Source organism: Pan troglodytes, chromosome 16 (genome assembly GCF_028858775.2).
Source record: "Pan troglodytes isolate AG18354 chromosome 16, NHGRI_mPanTro3-v2.0_pri, whole genome shotgun sequence".
NCBI classification, from domain to species: Eukaryota; Metazoa; Chordata; class Mammalia; order Primates; family Hominidae; genus Pan; species Pan troglodytes.
Window position 1 is genome coordinate 87,677,741 of NC_072414.2, and position 25,545 is coordinate 87,703,285.

General features: G+C 38.7%; 1 long non-coding RNA gene across 2 annotated transcripts in view; it reads right to left on the reverse strand.

The window, feature by feature from the left end:
- Positions 1-17,205: 17,205 nt before the first annotated feature.
- LOC107968432 (uncharacterized) overlaps positions 17,206-25,545 on the reverse strand; it is a 182,780-nt gene continuing 174,440 nt past the window's right edge. For both annotated transcript variants that reach the window (XR_001709611.4, XR_008539408.2), the window contains 2 exons: positions 21,158-21,246; positions 17,206-18,107 (listed from right to left, as the gene is read on the reverse strand). This is a non-coding gene — a long non-coding RNA (uncharacterized LOC107968432). The remainder of the gene's footprint in view (positions 18,108-21,157; positions 21,247-25,545) is intronic.

The window sequence follows — 25,545 nt, forward strand, 5'->3', positions numbered from 1 at the left end:
AATTATCCTCAGTGTGTTAGGGCCATGCCTCATTGCAAATTTCTCCTACATGATATGAGGGTTAAGGGGGGAAAGACATCCCCTCCTGTAGGAAAAAACAAAATATGTCAGCTTGGCATTTTATTTTAGGCATTGCTCAAATAAGAACTGTATACATTCCAACATAAGTTAAAAGGTTCTCGTTTATTTAATTGCTATGATTAGGAAGGTGTAGTTAAACAGAACCACACTAAGAGAGAGTATGCGTCATAAAAGGATCAGAAGGAATCCTATGCTGGGCCTCTGGCTGCTGGGAAGAGTCAGGGAACAGCAGCTCCCATCCAAATTCTCCAGCGCCACGCTCAGCGGCGGGAGATTGGAAAAATGACCGTTTCTCGACAGGCATCTGGAAAACGTATGCTTTGTTGTCAGAGATCACTAGAGATAACTGGATGGATCATCAAGGTTTCCACTAGGTAAAGTGCTCAGTGTTTAATAACAAAGGAAAAGGGAAATGTATGAGAAATATTAAGTGATCCTCTTACTTGGATATGACAAGGCTTTACATCAAGTTCTCATTTAACTGTGTTAAGCAAGAAAGACACTGAAATATTTCTTTTTCCCTCTTCTTTGTAAACAACCTGACTAAACTGCTAACATTTATTGAACACTTACTAAGTGCCAAGTGCTACACTAAGTACTTGGTAATCATTATTTCATTTAATATCAGTCGATCAAACAATGTTTACTGAGAACTTACTATGGGAGAGGTAGATAATAATGAAATGCAAAAGAGGAATAAAAGAAAGATGCAGTTTCAGCTCTCCCAAAGCTTGTCAATATAACTGGGGAAATAAGATGTGTAAGCACACACATGGGAAGAAGTACACATTAATATATTACTGAGTGACAATGACTGGCAGGAGATGGAGGGAAAAACCTGGATGGATGGTTCTGGCCAGTATATAGAACCTTCCACATATGAGAACCTCGGAAAGAACAAAAGTAATCAGGCGTGAACGCAGTTGGGGAAACCGTGCTCCCCGCAGAAGGCTCAAATAATTATGGAAGGTCTTGAACACAAGTGAAAAAGCCAATGATTATCATTATGCTGCATAAATTCACAAACCGAGACCGTAACTTTCAACTTTTCACGTTTTCCCTTTTTCCCACACACAAATTTACCACATAATTTTTTCAGTGATATATTGAGTAATAGATATACACACACACACACACACCAGGAGTATTTGTTTCCACATTTGGCTATTTCTGAATGTAAAATGAATCAGATCACTGTCTATGTTTTCCTGTATTTTTAGCCTAATATACTACTTATCTGGAAATCTTGAATTTAAAAATATACATCCAATTTTTAAAAATCGCTAGATATTTGAGACCCCAATATAAATCTTTATGTCGTACGAGTCAGCTTGTCATGACAGTTTTTTATTTCACTTAAATGATGGTATGAGCCGGGGTGGAGCTGAGATTCCCATCACTATGTATATAATTAGGGAATAGGTGTGTGTTAGGTAAATACCTTATGTATATATGACTGAATTTCTAATTTGTTGTATAAAAACGAAAACTCTTACCTTGAGGGATAATTACTACAACTTCCCTGTGAGAATAAAATACCACCAAGCAGCATACCTCAGGGAATAAACCTGCATCACACTTTCATGAAATCTGCACACAATACGGGTCAGATGGTTAATGAAGCCATAAACTATACTATGTCTGAAGTACTAAACATCACCTTCTGCAGTTGGCCTCTGTGGTTAAGAGAGCGGAAGATGTTTATTACCAGAAGCCACCCCTCTCGCCTTGGAAGGCACATTCAGAGCCAGCTCTTTGTAAATAAACATACAACCTTTGCAAAGGTAAGGCTGTGCCTTAAAGAAGATCCTAAGAATGCAGGCGAGAGAGAAGGAAGATAAAAAATCTCATGAATAAAGTCGAAGGCTGCAGGCTAAGGTGGTTATTAAGTCCCAAGCTGTTTTTCCTTCACTTTTCCTCACCACTGAAATAAAAACAATTATTGCTATGATGCTCTAAAATTAGAACACATTTGTCGTTTTTAATGGCAGCTACACTCAACTTGAGCTCGGCAGTAAAAGCAGAGAGGCAAAGAAAACACTTGTGCCCTGGGCCTGCCCTCTCCGGGTGTGGCAGCCTAGGGGGAGAAGTATCAGCCCACCTGAGTCTGGGTTTGTGCAGAAACTTCCCTGGCGGAAAAGGCGTCGTAAAAGGGGTTTAAGAAATCCCACTGGATGCTTTCCCAGAGCCTTGGTGTTGCGGCGCTCAGCTCCAATGCACAGACTGCGCTACGAAGGCGCCCTGCGCAGGGATTGGCTGCAGCACCCAGGTAGATGAGCTCCATTATTCTGGGTGCCACCTTCTAGAGAACTCTGGAAGGCTAAACAAGCTCATCTCCTGCCTTTCTCTACAGCTACGCGGAAAGACTTGCCTAAATAATGAATTACTAACGACCGAAAGCCTTTGTATTACTTTAAGGGGAAAAAGTCACAATTTGTGACTGGAGTTAGATTACCAATGTGAAATGGCCATTTGCGGCTTTTATTCCGAAAATGGAAGTGATTCAACCTCCTCCAATCCATGTTTTCTTCCATTTATTTAGGCATCTCAGCCAAAAAAGGTTTGGCTGATCCCCTTAATTACTGAGATAATTGCCTTAATTCTCTCTACACTTTACTAATGTAGCTCCAGCTTTGAATCTTAAGCTTTATCCATTAAATCCTTGTAATTGAGAAAAAAAAAAGAAAAGAAAAGAAAACTGGGTTTGACCTGATGAATCCTAAACGTTTTAACAATGTGTTGAAGAGCCAAAAGAAAGATGATAGATAGACAGATAGAGATAATTTAATCATATACTTGAAGTAAAAATAGATTTTCAAGGCAGAAATATTTTCACACATCTCCCAACACAAGATTTGAGATTGCTCAAATAAGAAAATTCATTTTCTATCAAGTAAATCTTTGATTGTAATTACAAATAATTCAGAATTCCACCAAGGGTATGTGTGGGGTGTGTGTGTGTGTGTGTGTGTGTGTGTATGTGTGTGAAAGCTTAGGCTGAGGGATGTGGGTTATGAGAATCGAGAGCTGTGGTTTTACATCGTCCCTGTGTTTTGCACGTATTTGTGGGTCACAAGTCTTCCTTGGCTGTGAATTCTCATTCACTTTCCTGCCTTCTACCATCATGCAGCGAAGGCTGAGTTCCGGCCAGGGATGCTGAGAGACAGGGGTCATCCTCTATTCTATCAGCCCACTAGCCTCCCCTCCTTTTCAGAATAAAGTAGCAAACTGCTGGCTTTTAGTGTGGCCCCTGTGGCAATTCTGAGAAAAGGACCAGCTTTCGTTTTAATGTGATTGTAAAATGTCTAGAGATGCTTAGCTATAAGGCACTATAAAAGTTTAAGATATTATTGTTAAAAGGACACAGTAAGGCTATTCATGGCAAAGGTTCATCCAAGTGCAAAAGCACAGGGGCTGAACAAGTAGGAGGAGAATTCAGGAAGGTTTCTGTTGTTGTTGATGTTGTTTTTATTTTCATTTCCAGGTCTTTCTGTCAACAATTTTACAGGCTACAGCTATCTGAGGTGCTACAAATGGGGGCTTTACATCAGCTTTTCTTTGTACAGGAAAATTGTAATTTAATTGAACTGAAAAGCCTAGAAGTACACATCATCCACAGAATAAGCAAAGGTTGCAAGGTGAATTTATTAAGCCACAGATAAAACATCATGTTCCTTATTCTGGCCCTCAATTCTTTCTGACTTTGCTTCATTCCTTAGACATGCTGTTTTGGTGATTGCAAATGCTTTTTAGACCACATCTTTGCAAATATCTATATGATGTGAACCCTGGCAGCTTGGCATTCCATGACACTTCCTTCTATCTTAAAAACACTGCCTCAACACAGTGCTTCTGAATTTGCTACAGCAGTGGGGTAGAGAGGAGAGAAGAGAATATTGGCTCTTCTGTACTTTCACCTTCCAGTAGAACACATGGGCTCCCCTTGCATTTCTTTGGCCAAAGCAAATCGCACAGCCATGGGTGACTTTCAGTAAAATCCTTTTGTATGGTTGGGCAGAGGAAGAGAACCAGGAACATCACTGAGCAACAGGAACAACTACTATGGGAGGCCACACAGAAGAGGGAAGAACAAGGCAGATACAGAGCAGACATAGATGAAACCCTGTGCAAAGACCCAGCGTGGGGATGGAGCATGGAAAGGATTGTAAACCATGACAGGAAATAGGTTTGGAATGGCAGGTAGAAGTCAGATGGTGCAGTGTCCATTACACTATGTTCCCTATGTTTAGCAAATATTCAGTAAATATCCACAATGTGCCCACTGTTATTCTAGTTACTTCATTCAATATAGCACTTGATCCTCACCAACCAAATTCCACATTGTATTAAATCTAAGATCCCATCCACCGTAAATCAGACCCTTAGTGTATGTATTATTAGGCAAGAAAAGAAAAAAGGAAAAACCACTGCCAATGAAACTATGGAAATACACTTTCTTACCACTTAGAATGCTTATGTTATACTTGAGAAGGCTCTTATAAGACCCGAGTATTTCTGTCATCTATCATTCTTGTGTATGTATATGTGTGTGTGTGTGTGCTTGCATATATATGCAAAATAAATGACTTAAGAAATTCCTAATACTTTTTTACATTCAGAGCATGACTGTACTGAATCACTTATTTACTCCAAATCATTGATGTCAGTGTCGGAGTCTTCACTTCCAGTATTGCACTCTATGCCGTCACAGGGCAAATGCCAAAATTGGGGTTCAGCCCAGGAAGCCACACGGGTTCTTGGCTTTGCACGGGGAGAAATTCAAACAGGAGCCCACAGAGTAAAGTGAAGACAAGTTTAATAGATTAAAGGAATACAAGGGTGGCTACTCCATAGCAGACAGCCCCAAGGGCTGCTGGCTATTTTTACGGTTATTTCTTGATCATATGCTAAACAAAGGGTGAATTATTTGTAAGTTTTCCAGGAACGAAGCTGGGAATTCTGGGAACTGAGAGTTCCTCTCCCTTTCAGACCATATAGGGTAACTTACTGTGTCCGGAGTTGGCTCCTTCCAGTGGGTTCGTGGTCTCGCTGACTTCAAGAATGAAGCCACAGACCCTTGCAGTGAGTGTTACAGCTCTTAAAGGTGGTGTGGACCCAAAGAGTGAGCAGCAGTTAAGATTTGTTGTGAAGAGCAAAAGAACAAAACTTCTACAGTGTGGAAGTAGACCCGGGCAGGTCGCGCTGCTGGCTGTGGGGAGGGGGGAGTGGCCAGCTTCTTTTATTCCCTGACTTTGTCCCCGCCCATGTCCTGCTGATTGGTCCATTTTACAGAGCGCTGACTGGTGCGTTTTACAATCCTCTTGTAAGACAGAAAAGTTCTCCAAGTCCCCACTCGACCCAGGAAGTCCAGCTGGCTTCACCTGTCATTACAGATGTTGCCATGGCATTTGTAAGCTGGCATTACACTGGTGCCAGTTTCCTTTCATATCCTAATGTATTATAATTAGCACATAATGAGCAAAGAGAACAACCAGCGGTGGCTCTCATCACCATCTTGGTTTTGGCAGGTTTGGCCACTTCTTTACTGCATCCTGTTTTATCAGCAGAGTCTTTGTGACCTGTATATTGTGAAACCAGGCCTGCCGAATACCTATCTCAATGCCATAAAGGGAGATGGTGATGAACTCTTTTAAGAAAATAACTATGCACCACCAGTGCTGGACTCCCAGGCCAGCTCTGCAGTAATGAAGAGGCAGCCTGCTCTTGACTCCCACTTCAGGAATGTTGCTAAGCATGCTTGATTTGTCATCTCACCCTACTCTTTCTCCCTACCTATTTGGTTTCTAATAATTAGAAGGGAGCTCACTATAGTTTCTGACATTTTTTTCCAAGTCATTAACAATCATTCTGCTAGTTTTGAGGCTGAAGATTTTGATGTTTACACATCTGCAAGCTGAGGCAATTAGACCACAACTGCCACCTGGAAAGCCATGATTATAAGATACCTTCTATGGTAGGGCACAGTCTGCTTTCAAGATTGTTAAAATGTGAGAAAATACTAGAATTGAATAAATATGGTAGTCACGTGTACTGAGTCCTTACTTGTGCCAGACATTGAATTAATAACTGTAGATTAACTCATTTAATCTTGGTAACATGTCAAAGTAGATGTATCTACCTACCTCCAGAGGAAGAATTTCCCAAACCGAGGCTCTTGATAAGAAAAAAACTGTAATCTGAACCTTAATTTGTCTAGTTCTCAGCATTACAATATGAGGCTGCGGGGAGAAATAATCACAAGCAATTTACAGGTGGCAAAGGAAAACTCGAGGCTGTTGAGTGATTTTGCTTACTCTATGTGGCAAAATTGGGATTATTGTTCAATATTCTTTTACTTGGCCTATGAAGATGCAATCTAGATCTATGTTGTATGTAATTACAACCTACATTTCAGGTCTGGATTATAAACCTTTCCCAAATAGAGAAATTGAACAGGGAAAATATGGTTGTGTTTTTCCTTTGGGACTTGTTGCAATGGCAATGCCAAATACAGAGAGTTACAAATACCGTTCTTCTTGCTGTCAAGAGGGTTACCTTGGTCAGAACCCCAAAGGCACGTTTCCCCGTGCTCCATGGTCAGGGTTGGGGTGAACACAGTATGCCCAGGTGTGAATCTTCTGTGAATTTCTCCGGAGTCTCTCAGTGTCACTTATATTTGGCTCACCTCTGACCCACCTTCTAGAAGGCTAGTCCCCTTCCTGAATATACACTCCTTCTTTCTGGGTCAAATGTAGACAGAGTGAGGAAGTTAATTGGATCCTGGATATCCTTGTAAGGGTTTTTGACAGCTTCAGTTATTCCACAATTCCAGCCCACCGTTCACATTGCTATGAAATGAATACTTACACCCAGTGGTTAATCTATGTTTCTCCATTAGATCCCATCAACAAGGTGAAATTACCCATTAAGAAAAGCCTAGCTTGAGGTGAAGAAAACATAGTTTTTCTGCTTCTATTGCAAACCCCCACAGGAAACTGATGAATTCAATTTCAAACCCAAATTGAGAAATTTAAGCTCAAATTCCATTTCCTTTCAGCTCAAATTAGACATTTTTATGCAAATAAAATGAAATAAGGGCTTAAGGATGGTTTTTTAAAAAAAAATTCACTGGGTATTTTGGACACCAAAAATGTTAAAAATAGTAGTAAAAGAAGAGTTCAATGAGTTAAGTGTAAATAAATCAGGAACATATGGGTCAAATTTTCCTTAATATACACTCGGGCTTAAAATTAAGTGAAATGTACAAGGAAACACTTTCTCTGGTGGTGATGAAACAAGAACATTTGAAAAGAAATTGGCAATATTTGAGAAATCTCAAGTACAGCCAATTCCGCCCATCTCTTGGTGACAAAAACCTGGAGACCATACAGTCATCATTAGGGAAGGGATAGAGTGTCCTAATTGAGGACATTGGAGAAAGAATTTTCTTTTTTTTTTTTTCACAGAGCTTTAACTCTTATGTGTACATAATTATTTCATTCTGGTTAAAAAAAAGTAGAGACATACGCTAAAAACATTCTGACTTGGCTTCTCATGGTATATTAAAAGCATACTGTAGAGGGACAGACTTAAAGTTTGGGGGTTTAACCCCAGGGAGAGAAAATTATGGTTCTTTCCATTTATCCATGAACCCTGCAGCTGGTAAGACTGCACTCTGTTAGTAATTACACTGAACAGATGAGGGACTTTTTAATTTTTTTTTTTATTTTGACCTGCAGTTAAACAAAATTTGCTTGTTTTATTTTTGGTTTAAAAATGATGAGGCAGCACCAACCCCAGTTTCACCCCAGAGCTGTTGATTTTTCCCCCTCCTTCCTAATTTGTTTCAGACTATGAGTGCACAGAGTTCCATTTTAGTGGGAAACATTTGCTGCCAAGACCTTCAGGGGTTTTATCTGCAGTTTATTTTGTTAACTACAAGTTTAAGATTGTTGTGAGTTGTTATTTTTTTTTTCTATCAAACTTTGCAACAGAAAAGTTCATCTTTTGCTTTTAGGAAACAGGTTTAAAACAAAACAGAGGGAAAGATGAGTTTGGAGTCTTCTAAAAATCAACAAAGGACTGAAACCAATGGTGGCTATAAAGAGGCATAATAAAATAATACAAATGAATTCACTGCCTTAAAGGTTTAGAGCATAGTACGCACTCCACTCCCACCCTTCCCGTTGTAATTCAAATTTAACACTAATAAAAGAGAGGAACTAAAGATAATTGGCTAGAATCAAGCATTACATATCAGGCATTTCACAAGCTGACCCAGCTAAGCAACTGCAACTCAATGCATTTCAACTTACGAGTTCGGAACAAAAAACAATGGTTCATGAGGTGGAAAGAATGTGGTACAACACCCCATGGCCCTGGCTGGTATTTATAAAGTTTTGGCAAAATTTCATAACAAATTTTAAAATAATGTGAAAGTGGCCTGTTTCCGGTTTCTACCATGCACCATGCCCGTCATGAGGATGTTGTGGTCGGGGCAAATATCCAAGGATTTGCCTGGCAACAGAAATGGAACAGACTGACTGCAAATAATCCTCACGTTTGCACAGTGCCCTTTGCTTTTATGTTTCAAAGAACTTTCACATAGATCCTTCCATTTGATCTCACAAGAAGCCTAGTAGACCTGGCTGGTGTTGTTTTGCTGCTGATGAAACCAAGATAAAGAGAGATGAGAGACTTGCTCAAGGGCACAAGTCAAAGAGGATTATGACAGAAAAATTAAACCCATTTTTCCGGCTCAAGACCAAAGAATTCTCCATTAATATTTATATGTGGAATAGCTACACCAAATCCTTTTTTTTTTTTCACTCCCTTTTCCCTCCTCTCTGTAGGTCTTCTACTGTCTGTCACTACAGTCACACAGGATTTCGTGGGTGTCCCCAAGAGGACAAGTGGGACCCCACTGGATAAAGCACAGCAAATGATTAATCTGAAGCTGACACACCTTTCCATAAGAGCTATTGCTCTCAATTCACTGGTTTATATTTTTTCAAAACAGGAAAAGAAAATAATCCAGTTTAAAGACCAATGGAATCTTGGGCTTCTATCATTTAAATCCAAAGTCAGCTATCCAATCTATAAAATTTAGCCAAATATATATCTTTGTCCATGATGTGCATTTTTTTCAAGTTGAAATATAAGACGCTATGCCCCTTGGGTGAATGGCACTGCATCTGAAGGGCCCACGGTGTACTGGAAAGAATAAAGGCTGTGGGCAAATGTTTTACTCCTACCGCTTCATAGTTACGCAACTTGGGAAGCATTATTGAACCTCAATGAATCTTAGCATCTTCCATAAAATTGTTCATTTAACCTTCAGAGAATTCTCGTGAAGACTAAATCAGACAGCACATATAATGCATCCACAAAATGTGAGCCCCCTTTGTTCTAGTCTTTTAGACATTCTCACTCACGGATGCTCAGGGAGTTCATTCTATAGCTTTGGTTTTCAGGATGTAATCCTGGCCTGTAGTTGTATCTGTGTAACTGTCCTTTGGCCAAATTAATTATGGTGTAATTTGCACGGAGTAAAATGGTGCAAGGTTGGAAAATGCTGTAATGCAAGTTTTTCCCACAAGAGACCTGACCACCCATTCATTGGTGGGTTGTACTAAGAATGCGGGGGAATGGGCCAGAGATAAATAGGTGGAACCGGCACTACTTAATTCCTTAAATATACTATTTCATTTAATCCTCTCAACAACCTGGAGTGGAGAATTAAGCAATTATATAATTACACAGCAAATAGATCAACTTAGATAGCCAAACTGAGCAATTAGGACAGAAAACATTATTAACTGAGTTTGTAAATGAATCCTTCAGGTATTTATCTTCACCCTCTGCTTCTCTTTGTTCACTGCAAATTATCAGCCCTAGAATAATTTATTGGGTTAACTTAATTGGCACTAAAGCCCAACCAGATAATTCAGGCCTAAAGTATTCACATTGTCTTTCAAATTATCCCAGCATTAAAAGAAGATTTCCCCTTCTCTTGGCCTTTTTGCGTGGTCTTCATCTACAATGGGACACCATAAAATTGTGAGTGTGTGCTCTGCCTGGTTCGTCCATTCTTGGTGTTAGAAGGGAGGTAAAACAAAGTATTCCAGTTTCTAAAAGATCAATGGCCTTGTAAGAGTGATGCACGGTATTAGATATTTTAGGGCTTTGAGCCAAAGGACTCTCTGTAGGTTTAGATGTAGGATTATTCCAGGATCCTTAAAAACTGAAAGCTTTTTTGAAACTTGGCATGCAGTAAAGCTGAGAAGTTAGGTTAAATATGGAGCACGTATCCACGTGGGGCACCCACCTAAAATATAAGCAGAATCATCTATTTAAGATGACCGATCAAAGTTGAGGTTTCTCTCAAAGGTAAATACCATAATACAGTTCTAGAAGAGAAAAAACAAGTTAGAACTAAAGTTATGAAAACTAGGCCGGGCGTGGTGGCTCACGCCTGTAATCCCAGCACTTTGGGAGGCGGAGGCAGGCAGATCACAAGGTCAGGAGATCGAGACCATCCTGGCTAACATGGTGAAACCCCATCTCTACTAAAAATACAAAAAAAAAAAAAAAATAGCCAGGTGTGTTGGCAGGCGCCTGTAGTCCCAGCTACTCGCTACTCCAGAGGCTGAGGCAGGAGAATGGCATGAACCCGGGAGGTGGAGCTTGCAGTGAGCCGAGATGGAGCCACTGCACTCCAACCTGGGTGACAGAGCAAGACTCCATCTCAAAAAAAAAAAAAAACAAAAAACTAAAGTTATGAAAACTAAAAGCATTCCCAATATACTCATCATCATTTTATTCTCCACCAAATCCTTTCATTGCCTATCTAGATATTGTTTTTATTCTTGATGTATACTGGATGTAATACAAAGATAATATATAGATGGCTAGTAATACTTCTTTGAACTCTGAAGGCGATTTCATAAAAGAGCAAGACAAGACACACTGATAAATGCAATGAGGATTTTATATGTACGTATAATTATATATATATGACTGTGTGTGTGTGTGTGTGTGTATATATATATATCTGTATAACTGTCCTTTGGCCAATTTAATTATGGCGTAATTTGCATGGAATAAAATGGTGCAAGGTTGGAATATGCTGTAATGCTGGTTTTCCCACAAGAGACCTGACCACCCATTGGTGGGTCATAGTAAGGATGTGGGGGAATGGTCCAGATATTATATACAGTGTCCTTTGAGAGCTCAGTAAAATTATAATCAGTGCTGGGAAAATGCAGCAACCAACATAAGTTTTATGCAAAACAAAACTATAATTTGATACAATCTTGAAAAGCATTACTGTATTGTACAACCATAGATATTTAGGACTTTAGATAACTCTTTGCCATTTTGAGGTTCTGGTTTTGAGTATTTCTAGGGCTAACTTACTTTCCAGATTAAAATTAAGGCAACAGGGCACTATTTGGTTGAGTATCCACTTAACGTTGGATAGAAGGTGATTCCATCTAGAAGCATGTCACACATATGAGCTTCTACCAAAACATATCAGGTACATGCCACAAAGAGGCAGGAATTGGGCCTAGGATTTAAAAATAGTACTGCCATGTTTTCTCTTCTTCCTCCAATTGTATTGTCATACACACATTGAACAACTAAAGGGTAAAGGAGAAGGGACTCTAGATCTACCCATTTTGACTAGTCGTAAATTGGATCAGTTCAGTCAAATTTTTTACACACAAGAACAGATAACATCATATTTAGTCATAAAATTATTTTTTCTCTGCTTTACTAAAAAAAAAAACCCAAATGACAGTACATTTTTCATGACCTGTGGCTTGTTATACTTTGAGTTTATTTCAGCTCTCTGATCAAATTCATGATGGAGTATAGCTTTTTTGGTATCTGCAGATGTACAAAAGAAAAGGAAGCTTTTAAAAATGGAAATTGTTTTCTATTTACACAATATACGTATGTTTAATAAGAAGGAAAAAAATAGTTTACCCACATTTATAAGTGAGGTTTCCGTTGTGCTAGTAATGGACTCAGTACATTAAATGTTGGCATATTCTTTGTTCACTTGAAAATTAATTATACAACATACTCAAATGTGTACACTCTGCCTGTGTGTACACAAAGTAGGCATTTAAAGAAATCACTTGGCTATTTCAGACAGAAAAAATATTTAAGGCAAAACTTATTAAGGAAAAGTAGAGAATTTTGTTTGAATTATTAAGAGTATTGTGGGCTGTTCATTTCTTTTTTGTGTGAGTAGAGCCGTATTTTAAATAATTCATGTTTCCTTATGATCAAGTTTTCTTCCTTTGCTCATATGTGCTTTAGAGATGATTATAGAATCTGAACCTGCAGCATGTTACTACAAAAATTTAAGACTCATTCAATGAATTTCATAATATCCCGATAGTTTTATTCTTTCCTGTCTCTGAAAAACATGTTCACTCTCATCGTCTACCACACTCTGTATCATCAAATTGATAGAGTGTTTTAAAAATTCAGATGAGGGTGGGTTTGCTCTGTGTGCGTTTGTGTGTGCGTGTGTGTGTGTGTGTGTAGTTCTTGTTTTCCCTTTAGAGATGAAGAATTTAGTTTCTGTTTCTGTTTTAAATTTTATTTCCTTAGAGGGGACTGGAAGCTGTAACCTTCTGAAAGTTACAACTACAAATGTGAAAATGAAGCCAAATCCAGATATTCATTTAGCATGAATCCCTTTTCAATTCCTGCTAATTGGCAATTGTAGGTGGTCTTGGTAGAGAGACTAGCAGTTGAACAGGAAAGAAATCACCATTCTCAAAGTGAACCTGCTGGTTCCCGTGCGGTGTCACGGTAACAGGACAGGACTAGGTGGTTCAGCTAATTTCCTGAATACACTGCTGCTGAGGAACAGAGGGGATTTGAACTTTGCTATTGGGATACTGTCTGTCACCAGCACCAAGTTTAATTCCAAGAAACCGAAGGAAACTATGTCAGGCCCGTCTTGAACCATCTTTCTGATTCACAGCCAATTCACAATGTTCCATGAAGGGTTTGCAATAAAGAGTAATATGTTGGGGAAATTAAATCATGAATTGGAGCTGTTAATTACACACACATTGGTTTAAAGCTGAAGCAAATACTTCTATCTGCCCTTTGTTGCACATTTTGCATGCCTGCCTGTTCCTCTACTGCTGCTGCTCGGTCTGTTTCTCTCTAATCTACGCCTCTAACACTTCCCCTACCCAATTCCAGGAGCTAACACAAATGTAAAATGTAAATTGTGGCCTAGATTGCTGCTACCGGAGTGTGGAGAGAGATGCCAGATTCTGTAATAGCCTAGATGTGTCGGGGATCAACTTCCAGGTCCTTGCATATTGACAAACTCTTCTTGTATCCATCACTTGGGTTTCCTATCGAGTTGTCTTCTTGGGCCAATTATGTACATTTCCCATGTGTTTTTCTTGGCATACAGAGAACTCTATATTTGAGACCGTGAAGCCAACTTACTTCACATTGAAACTTCCTTCTCTTTCACTTCCCTATGATAAAGCCTGAAGGATAATTCTGCCAATATTTTCTTCCAGCAATAATCAACTATCTTACTATCTGTAGTAAGTAGCTACTACAAAATGTTATGGCACAATTGACAATGATATTATACTACACAAACTTTCACTTCTGTCCTCTAAGACATTTTTACCAAAGAAGGGTTTTGATTATTCTGAACTCTAAGACTACTTCAAGACAAAAAGGAGGGAAGAACATGTGCCAAGACACAGATGTGCAGACCCAGTGCTGCCGGGAGGATGGGGACAAGGAAGGCATCAATGTGGTGAATGATGACTCAGGTTAGGGATGGCAGGAGAGGAACTGAAAAGAAAGACTGTGTTCTAACGATGCAGTAAAGAATCTGGATCTCACCCAGTAAGCAGCAGAAAAGGCTCAAAGGACATTTTTTCTCCAGAGACATTATCCATTGGTTTTTTTAGGGAAAACAAAATAACACCTGGTCATGCTATAGAGCATTAACTGGGGAAGAGAGAATGAGTGAGAGAAACACTGTTGCAACTATCAGAGCAAGAGATGATGGGACCTAGTTTAGGGCAGTGAGAGTGTGTGCGTGGAGTGGAGGGGGCTCATTTTGGAAATCTTTCTGAGGCATAGGCAATGGTACTTAGTGTTCCACTGATACGATGGGTAAAGGATGAGGGGTCAAAGTGGAGAGTGACTTCCTTAACCAAAGGAGGACAAGAAAAAGAAGCGATGTTGCCGAATGACATTTAAAAAATGTATTTTTTAGTTGCAAGGAGTCTGAGACCAAAGGATTCTCCAAACAGGATACCTATAGACAGCTGAAAATACAAGACTGGTTTTACGCAGCAATGTCAGAGCTGAAGAGACAGGTGATAATCACAGGCATGAATGTATTGAAGTTACTGAGGGACTACAAAGTGAACATAACTGGGAACAGCACCATCAAAACGATCAGCATTTAAAGAGCAGGGAGTGGGAAGAGCCAACGATTGAAGCTGAGACTAAACTAACTGAAGAGAAAATCAAGGCACAATTCTTGCTATAATATCCGAAGAGGGAACTTGCGGCAGACAGACTGGAGGGTGGGTGAGTATCAAATTGAATTTTGGCTTCATTTTATGTGTGTGGAATCAGGACTATTAAATGGAAGAAGAGACATAACAAACACCAACAGGCCTAGGACAATCCCGGGAACCATAGTTTAGCGATCTTTTCTAAGCGCCCTCTGAACTCTACTACATGAGGACTATTTGCTAATCCTGGGCTTAGGATTAAGAGTCTGTAGGAGTGTGTAGACTCCACTGTTAAATGGCAAAGTGGATATTGCCCCTTCTGACAGTGTTTCCTCTCTGAAAGTGTCTACAACCCAAAACATGCTTTGGGAGACAGTATGTAAGGGTTCCCATCTTAATTGAGAATGTCGTTGTTTATTTAAATAAGCAAATAAACTGGAGCATTTCCAGATTCCTCATATTCTTCAGACCATGAAAATGTACTCAGCATTGAGTTAAGGCAAGTGTTCTCAGCTTAAATAATAAATAGAATTACATTGGTTTTGCGTTTCATGTAAAAAACATCAACCTGACCTCAGTTGGGGTTCTTTTTTTCCCCTTACTTTTATATAATAAAAGTATATTTTTACTTTTATTTATTTTCTATTAGCTTGGGAATTCTGGTGACTCTGGCTGATGAACATCAAGTCAGAAAATCATTACTTTGGCCTGTACTGAAAAGGACTGTTATATCTATGGTGGCTACTTCTGGTCTCAAACTAATACTTTATTTATTTAGCTGTTCATTTTAAGAACATGAAAAGCATGTTTTAAAAACCCCAAAATTAGCCTTGGGAACAGATGAATAAATATGAAAACAATTTATCCTTTTAACAGCCTAATAAAATATGTTTTCATTATGCTAACTGACCCTGATAAATTCAATAGCCGTCAGTTAAATATATCCATCATCCTTGAGAAGTATATCCAAATGTTTGCTCATTTTCTGATCCTCAGTGAGCCTTGGTTGGATGATGATCATTAATTGTGACATCTATAATGTAATACTTTGCTGGCTTTCATTTTTTTAAAAAAATGGTAAGATATCTTTTCATTTCAAACAAGAAAAGCTTTGAAATTCTCCTTCAGGCCATTTTGAAAAAGCCAAATTTTGGTTTAAGCTCATTTGGTGTTTCCTTGCTCTGTTATTTTAATCTTTCAACAGCCACTTTAATTCCCTTTTACTGTTACAGAACTAATGGCATCAGTTTTGTTTTCTAAGTAGGTAGCACCAGGTACTGGCCGACTTGCCTCTTACTTGGAAGGGACTGCAGTTGGGATTCTGGACCTTCATGATTAGTTGTGGCAACAGGATTTTTCTAAAGATGCCCAATGGATGGCCTAAGACACAGGAGTTCAGTCTGCTCCCCCTTCTGTGTTTCAGGAGGGTAAATGAGGAAAAGAGGAACTCTGTAGGTCCGTGATAACCCAAGTGCCTCAGATTGCCTCTGGAAATGGGCGCATCAGCAGGACTCTAGGCAGAGCGAGCCCTCTGATACCCAGACCAGGGCAGCCACCCTCCCTCAGCCGAGCTGGTAGGCCTTGGGAACACGGGGCAGGGAGGCATCATGGGGGCATCCCCCACTTAGCAGATATTTACGAATACCTAAACATGACTGATAGGCAGACAACCCACGAGAGCCTACGGAGCCATTTCTGGTTCTTTCTTTGCTAGCCTGTCACATGGTTTCATCTTCCGCCCCTCCCCCACAGGGCACTGCTGCTCCAATCCCTAAAGCCAGGAACACGTGCTCTTGTTTGCACATCTGGCCTGGGCAAGCCTGGCTCCAATTTAAAACCTGCATGTTGGTCCAATTCCATTATTGGACAAGGAAATTCTGTTAACTGGTGGGCTCATTTGCATGTCATTACCCAGAATGCCTACCCCTCTCACAGATGTTTCCCAGACATGGGGTGGAGGAAGCTTGGGGGAAAGGTGACGCTTTGGAGACAAACAGAGAGAGTTGTGTATATGTTACTCAAAATTCTTTTCCCTCTGTGTTGTGTCAAGAAATAAAGTGTAACATACAAAGTTATGAATTTTTATCTAACTTCGAGAGAAGCTTTTCACCTGATTTTCAGAAAATTTAAACATGTTGAAACCAGAAAAACTCCCTACCAGGGAATGCTCTATTAATCCATTCTGACAAAAGAGAGTTCCACAGACTTCCATACTGTCTTTCCAGCGTTTGCCATAGAACTTTCTTTTCCTTGAGTATCAGAACACCTTTTTTTCTTAATGATGTTAAACTGAGAAAAGTAGGGAGAATCTTAGTGGAACTAAATTTTGATAAAAACCACAGTCTGTTTGGAAGGCTTGAAATTGAGTAAGTGGCAGTCACACCGTTGTGGTTCAAATCTGAACTCAGCCACAATGTAAACTTCTTTGGGAAGGTTTTTGCTATTGTTTTCTGAAAAATAACCAAAGGGGTCTGGGCAACAGCTGCAGAACTGGGCTCTGGGCAAACACACACAAATGACAACTTAGAACGTCCACAGTTGAAGATTTCAAGATTGATTTTATTTACTTGCATTTTACAAAAAAAAAAAAAAAAAAAAAAGTGGGGGAGGAATGCTTCATTCACAACAGAGAGACTTAAAAAATAAAATAAAATAAAAACTATAATTGCTCTGGGGACTGAAGTTAAAACGCAGGTGTTTTGAGGGGAACATAAACATTTTTTCCTAAATGAGGCGTTGAGGGCTGGGAGAAGGGCAGTAAAATTAGTGGAATTACTGCCTGATTTTAACCAGATGATTGCTGCAGTTGGACACCAGCGAGTTTTCATTAGGGACTCTAATTTACAAGCCATTCAACACATTCCAGTGGAAGGCAACAACTCCCCCAGGTCCTAAAGAATGCCAGCTCTCCCATTTATGGCAGAGATGCTGAACCACAAGGCTCTTAAAGGCCAGCATGACTACGGAATGGAGCCCAAGCTCTGTGAACTAGAGATGATCACATTGTCTCCCCAAATGAGATCGTCCCAGGGAACCAACTTCTGACACACACTTCACCCTCCGTTTATACACATATGGTCTCTCAGTGTTGTGCTAGCAGAAATGGTATGTCAGGAGATGTTTATGGGATGTTCAAGGAATGTTATTTGTTTGCACATAACAGAGTGGCTTCCAATTTGCAGCTGTAACATAATGTCTAGCCTTGTTTGCTTCAACACTTATGATTGCTGGTTATGCAAGCACATTTGATAAATAATTTTTCAATTTTACACAGGATTTGCATTCCTGTTTGGAGTCAGGATTTCCATGGTCTACACCTCATGTGTTGGATCTAGACGTTCGAGGTATTTTTATTGTGATATGTCAGCACACAGAATTGGAAGGCATGTCACAAGGTCAGGAGTTCGAGTTCTGTTGATAGTCTCAGACCTCTTCTAACTTCAACAAGGTCAACAAGGTGAGAAATTGTATGTAATCATCCCAAATCAAGCTCATCTCCTAAGGATTAAAACATGTGTCTCAGTGGAATATCAAGAGCATCATTATGTACCCTAGAAAACAGACCAGGCAGGCCTAGAACAGTTTAGATCTAGAATACACTGGAATAGAAGTCTGGCATTTATAAAGCATTAGAAGTACCAATCTGCACAAAATTAACACAACAATAACTGGAAGAGTTGACAGAGGTCACACAAGTAAATAATGTGGAGTCACAAAACCTCTACAACTATACAAAGTGGGCTCCATTTTGCTGGGCTGTGATCTAGTTGCTAAGCACTGGTTAGACATGGCATGACATTAGGAAAAGTTGCCACCGTCCATTTATGAAGTCATATTTTGCATGTGGTATCTAAAAAAAAAATTAGCCCCTTTGGTGTCCTGCAGATACTATGCAAATGTATTCTATCTTTTCGTGATGGCTGGTGGAAGGTGATAAATTCTGTAATCTAGAGAACAATTGATGCTTATGTTTGTTTAAATTTTAGCTGCATGGGATTCTACATTGCAGTTGAAAATTGATTAAAGGCTGTTTTCCACACCCACCAAATAATTCTTTGGTAATTGGCCAAAAACCATAGTAAACAACCAATTGAGAATCTTTCTGGGGTACCAAAACCTCAGAGCCTTATTTTTTAAAACCTTTATATGGCTATCCAGTTTCCAAAAGAAATTAAAATGTAATAAATAGCTAGATAGGCCATTTAAAAATAGTCACTTTCTATAATTCATGGCTGAGAATGATTTGTTTTTTGTTTTATGTGATGTTGGGGTGACAGAGGAAGTTAAAGTTTTCCATTTTTTGGTTTCTCCCATTCTGTACTGAAGCCAAATAGTTTCTTTTCTAATCACATAAAAGTAATCATTCACTATCTTTTATAAATTTTTCTAAACCTGACTTCTAACTCATAGGCAAAGAATTAGTCTATTGTGATTTTCATATTTCCTCATAAAATTATTGATGAATTTTAGTGACAAATATAAATTTTAGAAAGTGAATTTTGGGACTATCATTCACCTGCTACAGATGACAAATACCATTAACTTAAGAAAATTATCAGATGTCCACTAAACTCTGAAAACAATTGAATGGTCTGGCAGCTGAAGTTATTTTTAGGCACCAAGAAAAGTCCTAGGATAGTCTATGGGATAGTTTTTAATCGTATTTCTAGAAAGATCTTTAAAATACTTGCTAAGACTTTATCCCTTATGGTTTTCACTGATGCATCTTTGGATTTTGTTCAGCTAAAATTTAAATCCATGAAGATCAATACAAAAAAGGAAATTCCAGCTGGGTGTGGTGGCTCACGCTTGTAATCTCAGCAGTTTGGGAGGCCGAGGCAGGTGGGTCACCTGAGGTCGGGAATTCAAGACCAGCCTGACCAACATGGAGAAATCTTGTTTCTACTAAAAATACAAAATTAGCCAGGCATGGTGGCCCATGCGTGTAATCCCAGCTACTTGGGAGGCTGAGGCAGGAGAATTGTTTGGACCTGGGAGCCAGAGGTTGCAGTGAGCCGAGATTGAGCCATTGCACTCCAGCAGCCTGGGCAACAAGAATGAAACCCCGTCTCAAAAAAAAAAAAAAGAAAGAAAAGAAAAAAAGAAAATTTCAAGAGCTTTTAAACAATAGTTACTATTTTATTTGTCATTTTAACAATTGCATTTTTGGATCAGTCAACCAGGCTTTTAAGAAGTCTGTAATTTTACATTTCAATATAACTATATTAAAAGTTGTCCAGGCAGTGACTTCTACCACTTTGGTATTTATGTTGCTAGATTTGGAAACTGTTGCTTTCATAGAATATATGCTGTTCTGTAAATGTTTTTCTTCTTTTAACAATATATTAAAAGCACTTCCTTGTGAAAGATTCTGAACCAAGATTGCTAATAGCTTTAAAGCTATTTCATTATATATATAAATCCCATGATATCCTGTTGAACTTTGGTTTTGGATTTTCACTATTATAGAAATAATACTTGTCACTTGCCATGTCATGGGAAAAATACATTGTAACAGATATTTTACATTTAGTCTTTGTTTATACTTCCGATTATTTCCTCAAGGTAAGTAACAAAATTTAAATTTTTAGATAAAGTGTATGCACTTGGTTAAACCTTTTGATTTGTATCAACAAATTGTCCTCCAGAAGTGTTGTGCTACACCAATTTTCATACCCATCAATAATGTCTAGAGGGTTTTGGCCCATTTAGGGCTTTTTAAAATCTTAATATTTAAAAAGAATTCTACAAACACTTCAGAAATATGTTCTCAACAGAACAGGCTATCAATTCAGTTTGATCAATAGTTATTTATTATGTATTTACTTTTGGTAGATTCTGTGTTTTTCGTTTATGTCACACAGCATCATCCAATACGATGCTTACAGGAATCCCATGAGATATGCTCTGTCCTCACCCTCATGTTATAAGAAGTGAGAGGGCAAGTAACCTGATCAAAGTCACACATCTCGCATGTAACAAGGCCTGACCTTGAACCATAGTCAGTTTTACATCAACATGCAGGCATTTAATTAGTACTAAACTTCCTGCTTCTATCTTGCACTGTTAACTATCCATTAACCTAACACCAAACATTTTGCTCTACCACGCTCTTCGGCTTTTCCATGAATAGGCTCATAACCCAGGATAGAGATGCTCTTCCTGAAACGAATGTCAAAAGACTAATCTCCTCAATCTCCAGATTCATGTTTTCACACCCTTAAAATTTTCGCTTCAGCCAGGGCCTCTACTAGATCTGCATTCTGTTCACACCTATAAGGACCTGCTGAGCACACATACCCACGGGAGAAACAAACACACCAAAGAGGCTTCTGCCAACAGCACTCTCCAGGCTGCTGAAAGAAAAACACACCACCAGAGGCAAAGGAATGTTTAGCCCCAACTGAAAAATGGAACTTTCCTTTTCTCTCCCATTTTCAAAGTTGTTAGCCCTGTGTCATGGTTGATATTTCAACTGTATCCAAATGTATGTGCAGCCAGATGGACTATGAGATTATTAGGATTTGATTTTCAGATAAACCACAAACCTGGATGAGCTCATGTTATTCCAGATGCATTATCTCCTAATCTTCAGGAAGAGGCTCCTTCAGCGGGAAGGAGCATGGCAGGATCTTCCCTGAAAAAACAGAAATAGCCGTGTCTAATCCCTGCTCTGCCTGGAAAGGAAAAGGCTCACCTACTTCCCATGTCAAGGCAAGAATCAGAATTCCTCTCAAATTCTTAAAACATTGCAAAGTAAAGACAGATACTAACTCTAAATATGATTCATGCTCAAGTTATTAAAAATGGAATACATTGTACCAGAAGGAAAATGGTAAACAATTTTAAATTCCAAAGGCAAGGGAATGTTTTTGGTTTAATAACCAAAGAGTATGGCTTCAACAGGAGCTTATGTAGTATACACACCATAATTAAATCTAATTAATTCAATCACCTGAGTAATCAAGTGGTTAAGAGAATAAACTAAGTAATCAATCGTAAAAGTGATTTGCTGTTTAGAAGAAAGAAGTTGTAACGTGTGCCAATATTTTTAAAGAATAAGGAATCTCAGGTCTTCAACTCTATCAACAATTATTAGCATTGTTTTGTTTCAGTCTTCTTATTTACGGAGTAAAAAGACCATTCATTCGTTCAACAAGTATTTATGGAAAGCAGCATTTTCTGAACATGATTCCTGCACTCAAGGTGTTTTACAATCATGTGGCCTGCCACTTTATTGAAGATGTTTTAGGGAAAACAATTAACTTTTGACAAAGTTCAGAATTATTCAAACATAACATAAATGGCCAATGAATCTTTTCAGAGAAAGCATCATCTAGTGGATAAATATTTACACTAGTCTGCCCCTGAGTCTTACAATTTTTCTATGTCCATTTTTCCTCACTCTGTAATGGTGGGGAGACAGAAGGTGGGGCTAGCTGACCTTCAAATTCCCTTCCAATTTTTATGAAATACAGTTTTTAGTATTAAGTGAGTAAGCACATTGTGCAAGGCGCTTACCTGGATATAGCTCAGTTCTTTTTCTGACTGCAAGAACAGAGCAAGATGGAACCATGAACTGCTGAACGACCCATGGCAATTTTTAAAGGATTCCTCAAGCAGATGGTTCTCTGGTAGTTCTTACAGCAGGAAAAGCCCCCTACAGTTCACAAAAGAGTCAAGTTGCATTCTTCCAAACTGTCCTAATTTTGTCGATTTGCACAATCTAATAAAATCTTTCCATCATATTTCTCTTTTCCGTTTGTGGACCACTTCTCAGTGAGTACATTTATTATGTGTGGCTAATAATTTACTTTTTTGTTCTTTTTTGTTATAAAAGCATCATATTAACTACCTTTTGAGCGCATGAAAATGCATATCCGGAACATTGCTGAGTTCAGATTGATTGAATTTGACTGTGACCTTAGTGAGCCATTCATTTATTCAACAAGGTTTGATTGAACATTTACCATCCTATCACTTCAGCCCACACATTGGACAACCAATCAGAGTTATTACACTTCTTAGGGCATAAAACAGATACATATTCATTAAGTTAGTGACTCCCAGTCCAAATTAGCTTGACCCAATTCAAGCCTTCCTTCAGATTTTTAGAGTTCTTGCCAAATCGTTTTCCTATTCCCATTTTCTCTTCACTTCCCATTGCCCTCTTGTCCTCAATTTCTTTTGTGTTCATTCTCTCCTCTTCTTGTTTTCAATTTCTGTCTTCTCTTTCACAAAGAAGTTTTCTCACTTAGCTATAATGTATGTTTAATAATACACTATTTCGTTATTGTGTTACTCAAAATCCTCAAGCCACTTTATCTCAAGATGCAAATACCTAGACCTCAGGTTCAAAGCTAATAATCTAAGACAATTCAAATGTCGAACCACATTTCAAAATATTTTCTTCCTGTTCGGCCATACAAGTCTCCTTGTTGTCCCCTGAATACACTAAGTTCTCACTTAACGTCAGTAGTAGGCTCTTGGAAACTGCAACTTTAAGCAAAACAACATAACAAAACCAATTTTACCACAGGCTAATCGATAGAAAAAAGAGTTTAGTTTCTATGGTATATTTCTAGTCACAAAAACATCAGAAAACTTCTAAATAAAGACTCAAAACATTTCTAATATTAAACATTGAAATGAATGTGAGCTACACATACATTTAAGAATGAGTAATAAAGACAAGTACGATAATTATTTACCCAATTTTTGGTGAATCAGTAAATGACAATGGCTGTAGTGGTGGTGGTTAAAACAAGGAATAAATGTTCGTAAAGTGCAAATTGAAAGGGGCATGTCCCTGCATCAAGCAGTTCCAGAACAATCACAAATATGGTGAGTCCCATTAGCACTTTCTTACCACATTGCTTATTGTCATGGATCTCTATGATTATTGCAGGTGAATGTATTTACTCACTAATTCACTTTCCAACCAAGTTATTCTAGTTCAGGGTCTGGGATGGCCAGAGCCTATCCCCCACAGCTTAGGGTACAAGGCAGAAACTGACCCTAGATAGGATGTCATTCCATCGCAGGGCGCACTCACCCACACACCCACAGTCACTCACACTGGGCCCATGTAGACACACCAGTCAACCTAGTGGGCACAGCTTTGAGATGTGAGAGGAAACCAGAGTACCTGGAGAAAACCCACGCAGACCTGGGGAAAACATGCAGATTCCAGACAGATGGTGGCCCCGGGCAACCAACATTGTAACAAAATACTGTTAAAGGAACAGACATTATGTGAGGACCTGCTGTATGTTGTGTAGAATCCCACCTCCATAACTTTATTCACGATAGTCTCCTCGCCCAACATACCATCTTTCTCATCTATGCCATTCTTCGAAACATGACAAACTTCTAAACTGAAATAGCAAAGCTGATCACCTGAGTCCAGGAGAGGCCAAGCTGCCCTCCATATTCCCATGACATTTTTTTTTGTCTTGTTCATGGCATACTAGATTGTACACTTTCTTGAATTTTTGTCTTTTAATATGTTTTATTATTTCAACCAACACAGTGTATCTTTCCCAAGTCATGCATCTAGTAATTGGTGAGACCAAGCTGTCTTCCTTATTCCCATAACATTTTTTTTTGTTTCGTTCATGGGATACCAGATTGTATACTTTCTTGAATTTTTGCCTTTTAATATGTTTTATTATTTCAACCAACATAGTGTATCTTTCCCAAGGCCATGCATCTAGTTACTGGCATTCCAGGATTCAAATAGTTATTAGGCTGGTTGCAAAGTATAATTTTCCCACTTATGAAAAAAACAAATGAAAGAAAAATCATCAGTATTTAAAGACTAATATAAATGGGTAGAAAGAGAGATATGAGCACCACTAACAGAAAATAGGAAAGACTTTTTATTAGTCTTGGGGTCAAGCTCATTGTTAGAACCAATGTGTATGAGAGGAGAACCTACAGCAGACATATCAATTGGGAATTTGGAAATTTCTGATCAGAGCTCAGGAATAATAACAGACCCAGATATTTAAATTTGGAAGTCATAATAATAAAAAATATGAGATTTTAATTTTGGAAGTGGGCCTGGGAAGTAACCATCCAACTGCTTTATTTTCTAGATTACACACGTATCTATATAGAGGTCACATGTGAAAGATCAGATACGGTCATTGAGAAAGCTAGGAAGGGCAAAGGACTTTGCTTTTTAAGAAAATCCATAATTTGAGAGCAAAAGGAAGATAAAGAACCAGGGGAAAGAAAAGAAAAAGCCGGCTGGGTGTGGTGGCTCACACCTGTAATCCCAGCACTTTGGAAGGCCAAGGCGGGTGGATTACTTGAAGTCAGGAGTTCAAGACCAGGCTGGCCAACATGGTGAAACCCTGTCTCTACCAAAAAATACAAAAATTAACCAGGCATGGTGGTGCATGCCTGTAATCCCAGCTACTTGGGAGGTTGAGGCAGGAGAATCATTTGAACCTGGGAGGCGGAGGTTGCAGTGAACTGGGATAGCACCACTGCACTTCAGTCAGGGCGACAGAGCAAGACTCTGTCTCAAAAAAAAAAAAAAAAGAAAAGAAAAAGAAAAGGCCAGGATAGCTTGAGGTCATAATAACAGTAATATTTGCTGATTTTAATATAGATTTTGTCATCTTGACCCCTATTTCCAAACCCCAAGAATTTCGTATCGACAGGTACAAGGTCATCACCACTATATAGCACTACAGGTTTCTGAGGCATGACACAAAAGACATATTTAGGCACTGATTGATGAGGATTTCTTCAACAATCTTTTAAAAACCAAGAGTGATTTAGTAAACAAAATTTATTAATTAATGTTAACACTAATGTATATATTGATGAATTTTATGGATTACAAAAAGACAAACGTTATTAGAGTTTTGGCAATAAAAATAAAATAAAAGCCTCTTCCACCTTGGAACTTTTTGATGCTATT